The sequence below is a fragment of the Theobroma cacao genome, chromosome 7 (assembly GCF_053813885.1).
Source record: "Theobroma cacao isolate CCN51 chromosome 7, ASM5381388v1, whole genome shotgun sequence".
Lineage (NCBI taxonomy): Eukaryota > Viridiplantae > Streptophyta > Magnoliopsida > Malvales > Malvaceae > Theobroma > Theobroma cacao.
Genome location: NC_142645.1, coordinates 33,129,262 through 33,138,225, shown reverse-complemented (window position 1 = coordinate 33,138,225; position 8,964 = coordinate 33,129,262). Strand labels below are relative to the sequence as shown.

At 33.8% G+C, this 8,964-nt stretch overlaps 1 long non-coding RNA gene across 1 annotated transcript; it reads left to right on the top strand.

The window, feature by feature from the left end:
* Positions 1-2,147: 2,147 nt before the first annotated feature.
* On the top strand, positions 2,148-3,259 carry LOC18594845 (uncharacterized). The gene is made up of 2 exons (XR_001928634.2): positions 2,148-2,417; positions 2,542-3,259. It is a non-coding gene; the product is annotated as an uncharacterized LOC18594845 (long non-coding RNA).
* The last annotated feature ends 5,705 nt before the right edge of the window (positions 3,260-8,964 follow it).

The window sequence follows — 8,964 nt, the reverse complement described above, 5'->3', positions numbered from 1 at the left end:
AATATTTTATTGAATATTTTTATTATATTCAAATAGTTATAGTTTCGCTTTAAATGAATGTTTTAGACATCTAAACTTATTTTTGATTATGAAATATGTGTTTTCCACTCGCATACTACATTTTTAGCTGGTTTCGAAAATTTCTAGGAAAAAAATATCAAAATGCCCTTGTGAGAAAAAAAATTATTTATCTATTGTTTTGATTTGGAAATAGTTTATAGTCTCTCAAAACATGATACTTAACAACTGTTGCTCACAGGGGAGGTGCGAAAACTGATATTAAAGCCTTGTGAGGTTCCGGTTGGCATTCCAAGCAATGAATGTCTATCGGGACGTCGTGACGGTTGTCACGGGCTCAAAGGGAGTACTGAGTCATGACATGAGATGATACATGCAATGCCTAAAATTCATTAGTTTCTACATGCCATATTTATGCACTTTGGGAAATCCCCAGATATGTTACACACCATGCCCATTTTCCATCCATATGCTAACAACATTCAACCCAAATGGGCATGGCGTGTAACATCTTTGGGGATTTCAACAACTTCAAGCAACACCAAATGCCATTTAACAATAAAACTCTAAACTAATTTCTTAAGCAATATGGCATTTCAAATCCCTAAACCCACTCAAAAGCACAACATAAAATTTGACATTCACTAACTTACCATTTGTTACAAACTTCTTTACTGTGACTGATTACTTTGTTCTGAACTTGTTCAAACACTTTTCTATCTTTAAGAATGAATCAAAAAATCGTTTAATAAACCTATCGTGTCATATATCTAGCCTTTATAGTTTACATCAATGTCAAAAACAATCACAAAAATCTTCTCCTGCAACATGAGAATGGTTTTAACAAAATGTCGTGTAGCAAATTTTGGATAGATTTATCTTCACAAACCTATGCGTGTATGAGAGTGCACATGAATGACGAGGTTTCATTAAGAGCATTTTATCCCAAAATCTTATCTTTTGGCTAAAAATAATTAAAGTTATGGAAAAGATTATTTTCAAAAATACTTTATATTTGAGGACTAAAACCTATTTCTTTTATTTTTAATATTAAAAAATATTTTGAATTTAGTGTATAATTGATAAATGTTAATATTTTTATGACGTTATAGTTAAAAATATTGAAAATAAGTCAGGAGAAATTTTTTTTTTACAAAATTATCCAAACAATGAAAATATTTTAAACACCTTATTCAAACAACAAAAAACGTTATTTGGAACATTGAAAAATGCTTTCTGTACATATACAGCCCATTAACAGAGTCAACAGCTGTCCGTTTGAACCAATACTGGAATCCACTGATCAAAAGAAAAGGACAAAAAAGGGCAAAAACAAAGAAACCAATAATGGTACCAAAGAATACTTTTATAAAATATTCTTATAAAAATTAACTCTTGTCATGTGTCACGATAATCGGCACGTTGAAATATTATGTGGGAGATTCATTAACTTTTAACTACGAAATGATCAAAATAATTGTACTTATAAATATTAATAATCAAAATATTATTTTAAAAGTTGGATGGCCAAAAGAATTTAAAAAATGAAAGACTCAAAAGGCTGATTAATTCCATTTCTTATTGGCCTTCTGTCACAATCGCAGACTCAGATAATTGTAGGTAAAGCAGTAAGATTTGAGCCGCAGACTGCGCAAATATTCATTAATTGATCATAAAATTCCAAATGGACGGTGGCAGCAAGGAGCGTGACGTCCATTGCCAGACGAAACAGAATCTTCAAAGGGGAAAAGCGAATAATCCCATTAGGAAACGCCAAGAAAAACAATAAAGAAAATGGAGTCAATCCTGGTAGGTGAGACAGTATTCGTGGTCTGGGGTCAGGGTAAAAATAAAACTAAAAACTAGTAAGGAATTATTCAGAAGAACTATGGAATGAATTATAAAATCCAGAAAAATATTCAAAAATTATGACGTGGCAGAAGAAAATGCCAAATGCAAAAGAAAAAAATATTTGAGAATGTCCTATTGCAAAAAAATAAAAAATAAAGTATTTTTATTTCTAAAAAATAATTATTATTTTACAAATTAAAATAATTTAAAATGATAGAAGTGGTTAATTCATATAATTAAAACTCTTTCTATTACTTACACTTAGTAGAACTAATTTAAAGTGACTATTGAATGGATAGTTTTTGTATTTCTTTCCTTATAATGAACTCATGATACATGCCTTCCACAAAAAATTAAAAACCATATGAGCCATGCTTTTTTTTTTTTTTAATAAAACACACACATACCTATGTTAGTCTCATCAATTTGTGAAGATACAAGTGTAAGAGATTGACTCTTTGTTTCTGTCTCTCTCGATGATTCATGGCTGCAAGCAAGGGAATTGAACCGAGAGTTCCCCAGGAGGCTGAGGCAGTTTTTTTTCCCTGGTAAATCTTTACTGATTTTTAAAACTAGCTTTTTGCTTTGGTTTGAATCTTTTCTTTGCTGATGAATTTCACTTTGCCTTTTGCATTCAACTCTGTTTTATATAACAAAACTATTGAATAATAGGGAGAAAGACGATAAGGAAGAAGTGAAATGGTTGGGAGCAGTACGAGCAGAACTGATAGGGAAAATAAACCTCTGGAACTTAGGGCAAAATCTTGGAGACCTTAAACTGTAAATATGGCTTACCAGAAAGAGGAACAAAGGCAAACTCAGCATCCCAGTGATTTGGGTCATATTCAGTTTAAGGTCTCCAAGAGTTGCGTTTGTGTTCCATATGGTTCATTTCTGCTGTCAGCTCTGCTTGCACTGCTCCTTTTACCATTTCACTTCTTCCTTATCCTTTTTCTTCCTATCATTAAATGGCTTTGTGTCAATGTTTTCTCTTAAGGATTTGCCAGATGCAACTGCCTCATCCCTTCTTTCTTCGATTAATGGTTCTATCTTGGACCTCTCGGTTCACTTTCCTTTCATGCATACATGAAAGAATTTCTCTCATCCCCTGCAAACATGAAGAACGAAGAAGATCAATCAAAGCATCAGAAAATTAATGGTTCTGTTTTTCTTTTATTTTATAAACTTTTGATGTTTATGCTTTCTTCTTATTATAAAAATTAGGAAAATGAACTCATCACAGTTAGAAAATCTTTTATTTTCTGAATGTCTGGGTTGGGGGTTGGGGGGGGGAGGGGGGGGGGGGGGGGGTGGTTGGGAAAGCAGAGCAAATCCTTTGGTTGTACTGTCATCATTTTCTTTGATTCATAATTTAGCTTTTCATGGGTTATTTTCTTTTAAAGTAAAAATCTGTCACTAAAAAGAAAGAATAATTAAAACGAGAGAGAGATCAAAAAGAAAGTGTCAAATACTTGCAGAAGAGTTTCCCTTATTCTTTCTTTTTAATGAGAATATAAGAGAGAAGCGACTCTTTCACTTTTCTATTTGTTAAACCATATGCAGTCCATGGGATGATTGGACCACATGCGCATCCACTTTTTCCTGTTGTCCTCTCGAGCGGGCAGGTTGATTTACTTGCGGGAACGAAAGAAAATCGCACGATTCGACCTGTCCAGAGGACGATTAGTGAGGCTCGCGGGGTTGCCTGAACTCAAGTCAAACCTTGGATAACATTTTTTAAAGCTCGGATCAGCGGGATTTATTTTTTTATTAAATAGTTATTTTTATTTAATTATAATTTCAAACTATACTCAACATGTTAAAATATTAATATTAAAATATTTTTAACATTAAATAATAAACAAATTTTAAATGAAAAGATCGGATGAAGACGAACTTGAGCATACCTTTAAGAGCTATCAGTTGAGTTTGAGTCAACTCAACCTTATTAGAGGAATCACTCCACCTACTCAAGAGATCAACATATCTCAAGAGATCAACATATCATCTGATAAGATGAACATCCATCAAGAAGATATTCCAACATCTCAATAGATCAATATATCTTCTGATAGGATGGACACACAACAAGATGATTTTTCAATTAACTCACACTCAAAACCAATACTCCAAAAAGTAAGAAGGAAGTGTTAGAATGAGTCAAACACACCTAGATTAGAAAAGTCTTATCCTCACCTCAATCATATATAAGATAACTCAAGAATTTTTTATCTTAGATAAGATAACTTGATAACATTTTATCTTTGCAACAATCTATCCAATCCTATACTTGTACCATAAATACATTGAAATTGAATGCAAATGAGCATGCCTTTCTTTCACCTTCAATATTACTTTGCCTCATCTTTTTTCCCATGGTATCAAACCCTCAAGCTCTATCAAGCATAGCTAAACAACCCATGGCCTCACCAAACTCCAATAGCACAACCTCTTCTCTTATAGTTTCTTCAAATCCCACACTTCTTTACTCAAACCAACAAATACCATTAATTACCATTAATGCCACAACTCGTCTTCCTATTAAGTTCATTTCCCTCAATTTTCCTTCACGGAGAAACCAATTTAAATCCCTTCTTATTGGCTACAAATTGTTAAGATATGTGGATGGAACCTTCCTTTGTCTTCCTACCATGGAAACTCAAGAACGCATTAATCCTCCTACAATGGTGTCCAATCCTACCTTTGACCATTGGACAAGACAAGATCAACTTCTTTCCATGCCATAATCTCCTCTGCTGCAGAAAATGTCATCCCTTTTTTGGCTCAATTGAAACCTTTTTTAATGCTTGGAATAAGATCACCAATCTTATGCAAATAAATCAAGGTTCAACATGATGAACTTGAGAGAAAAACTCACCAAGTCTAAAAAAATGAGGTCAGTATCCAAGTATTTTCAAAATCTTAGTGGTGTTGTAGATGAATTAGCTTTGGTAAATTCCCCTATAAGTGAAGAAGAGCTAGTTATCCATGCCTTGAATGGCATTAGTATTGACTTCAAGGAGATTGCTGTTGGTGTAAGGGCTCGAGAGTCCTACATTTCATTTGAAGAGTTGTTAGACAAATTCTCAGATTATGAAAAACTATTAAAGACATAAGACACTTGTTGTTGGTTTAATACACATAAATGCATGCGGCCATACAAGTAATATAAAGGTGTGTCAAGAATCATTTCCCACAGAGATTTGTACATATTCTTAGTAAGTACTAAATTTATAACAAAATATATCTTATCCAAGCACTCAATTTTGAAGGGTTGATTGAACAAAAAATGCTCTTTAAAACTAAGTAAATAAAAAAGAATAGAATTTCACTAAGAGAGATATTAATTCAAAAGCCTAGGATTATGGTATCTTCGTATGAATTTAATCATTCTCCTTAACTTAAATTAATGAGATATGTGAGACCTTGACCCCTATAGGCTCGTAACTAGGTGTGGAAGCGATAACACGGGCTAGGGGTAATTTTATCATTTCTCATGGTGAGCCCTAGAAGTAGGCTTTCAAACAATATTAAGGTCTAAGTAGACCTAAGGCATAAATGAATGATGAAAATAAGGGTAAAATGACGAAGGAACTAAAAATGATGATGATTTCCAAGGTAGGGGCAAAATGGTCATTTTTCATCTCAAGTCAAAATTTTAAGTTTTCATTACCCGAGTATTTCTAGACTATTATGGACTTATCCCAATGTCAAAAGAGTAAAAAGATTGCACCAAGGATTGGAGGAGAACAAGCCAACTTGTTAAAGGCATTTTCGTAATTTAAGTAGAGATTGGATAAGCTTTGGCTATAAATATCATTTTTCCAGCAGCTTCTTCTTCTTCTTCCTCCCATCTCACGTTTTTTTCATCCTCCATGGAAGCTTGTTTTGAAACCTCCATAACTTCCCTCAAGCTAGCTCCAATTTTCATGCTTATGTGCACCCTTTCATAGAAGCTTTTATGCTCTTTCACTCTCTCACTTTAAAACCCTTGAAAAGTCTTACTTCCACACTTCCTTTCACTAGTTAGGTGTTTTAGAGAGAGAAAAAGGGAGCTTTTATAATAGCTTGAAAATTTTTGGAAAGAAATTCAATTACAAAGCTACCAAGGTGAGTAGTGAATTAGAGTTGATTTTTAAGTGTTGAGAATGGCTAGTGATTAGACTTGTGAGTATTTTGTAGTTGAGGTTGTTTATTCATTTTAGAGTGATTAGGATAGTGAAAATAGATAGCCACTTAATGGCAATTGGAAACTAGTTAGGAGATAGCTTTTAGAATTTATAGTTATGTGAATTGAGTTAATTGTGATGCTAATGTGATGATAGGTTCCAACGAAGCCCCACCGCCCCATTTGGATCATTAGAGGAAGTTGGAGTTGAGTAAAGATTTAACGAATACTAGTAAGTGAACTTGCATTAAAATGTTTTAGGATTAAGGCATATGTGTTTGATGAAATCCATTGAAATATTTTATCTGTTTTTCTCTAAAATATGCATGGGAACATGCTTTTAAGGAAACGTTTTGCGTTGTGGAATGCGACTATGATGAAACCATATGCCCTGTGTTATATTGATATATATATATATATATATATCTAAATATATATGATATGTATTGATAGTAATATTATTTGTAATTATAACCGAGCCTGTGCGCGATGTGGGCGAGCACATGTCGGTGATGATGGGTACGAGAGTGTGGATGATGATATTGCCTGTGCGTGATGTGGGAGATGCACACGGTGGTATTAGCTATGCACGATGTGGGAGATGCATAAAATGACTCCAGTTATGTGCGCAATGTGGGGGTTGCACAGGACCTAGGTGAGACGGTGGTGGTATTAGTGTTTATATATGTAATATATATATATATATATATATATATATATATATGTTTATACAATAAAAAGTTCACGAATATGGTATATGGTTGTAATGCATGTGAAATCTTGCATGTTGAACCTTGGAAATTGCTAAGTATTTTCAAGTTGATTTTTTCATTGCAGTAGAATGGCCTTTTCTTGAGATAATGAAAACTTTTTCTTGGTGTCTTGTTTCTCGTTGCAGCGAGAAACATTCTGTCTTGCTTGCTACCTTGTTTGGTTACTGCCCTATTTTCCACTTCTTTAGCACCATAGTTGATCATGGAATTCCAACATCAAGGAATTAATTAATTAAGTTTGAAATGAGGGGTTTTAGTGAGAAAACCTCGACCAACTGAGAAACCCTCGGCCAGCTGATAAATTGAGCCCAAATTTCGCTACAGCGAGAATGCCTTTCCTCGCTGCTACAACGAGGACTCGTCATTTCACTTGACTTGCTTGAATGCTATTAAAGTTTTCACTCTTCAAATTCTTTATTATGTATGGATCCTTTATCATCAAGTGATTAACCAATTAAGGGTTTAATGAGGGGTTTTAATAAGAATTAAACTAAATTGCATTGTTTTTGAAAATAAATGCATTATGATTTCTTAACTTTTCTTATCGATTACTTGTTCCCTTCCTTCGTTCACTCACTAGGTTTATACTCATTGCTTTCAACTTCATGTTTTCAAATCAGGAGGCAGTCGATAACTAGGTCGAGATGTCCTCGTAGATTCATCTCCTTGGTAAGTATCTCGGCATTCAATAGCTGTACTTTTGCCCGGGTCTCTCTGTTAGAAGTCGAGTACCCTTTTTATTGTCTATAGACAAACCCGATGTAAATTATTAAGATATATGTTTTAGATAATATATGTATATTTTGATTAGTAATGCCACTATGAGATGACAATGGTTAGCATTATTTTGAATTGGGATTATGAAATATAACTTTAGCAACTTTTGATGGAATGATGAACAGGTCATATAGATAGGCTTGTTTAGGCTTAGTGGGTTATGTCCATTGGGCCTATGCGCCGCTCATGGCCTAGAATTTGGGTCATGACAAGATACATGGCTAACCTAGTAGCCGTATGATGTACAAGTCTTTGTCGAGATCTTGCACACATACCTTTTCAAAACTAATTCCATGAGTATGCAAACTAATTAGAAAAATATTCAGTACGTTCGTGTTCTAATTTGGCTGTCTAAGGTATTTAGGTATATGTTTGTCCTAAATACACAACTATCACCTAACTCAGAAGTGAAGTGAACAAAGGTTATTCAAAACAATTGTTTATTCTAAACTCCCTCTATCGAGCTTAATTTAGAGATCCAATTCATTTCAACTAGTGATCAAACAATGAAAAGCAATAAGTACAGAATTGAATAAACCATGTGTCATCCATTAATACTAAACAAAGAGAAATCATATCTTCAAACTACATGATGAAACAACCCATAATCCTAGAAAACAAATTTAGTTCATCTTTGTTTTTACAATAGACATAATTATTTCAAAAGAAAATATCATTTCAATAGCAAAAGAACAAGAAAGAATTGAAGAGTAATAGAAATACCAAAGCCTCTTTCGATTCTTGATCTTCGGTTGCCTTCGATTTCTTCTTGTTTCCCTTGTCAAAGAACTTTTTTCTTTTCTCTCAAAAACTGTTGTTCATTCACTCTCCAAGCCCCTCATTTAGCTACTAAACATTACTTATTTATTGTCTAAAAAAATCCCTAAAAATTCAATTCCCGAATATTTGAATCCTATGGAAACACGTCCTAGCGCCGTAACCTTGCTTTTTGGGCATCACAACACTTCACACGTGAATATTTTTTTTCAATGTTTTCTAATCAGTGCCAAAACACTCATCCATAGGTGCTGCATTGCCGAGCTCTCAAGATTTAGTATGGGAGCAGTGCTACTTCTTTTGGGTGCTACGGCCTTGAGTCTTGCAAGGCCGCAACATTGCTTCTTGGGTTGTCTTGGTATAGACTACTACAGTACCTCATCTTGTAACATGATTTTTGCATATCTCGATGCTGATATGGGTGAAATGCTAAACATGAAAGTTATATGTCTGCCTTTTAGCTTTCATATGGTCCAAGAATCATGTTGAGTGAATCTCTTTAGCTCAAGTTATGTTCGAATTACCACAACATGTTTAGTGAAAATCTACACTTGGTCTCCATTGTATAGTTCATCACCATTTAACTTTACGCATTTGAAA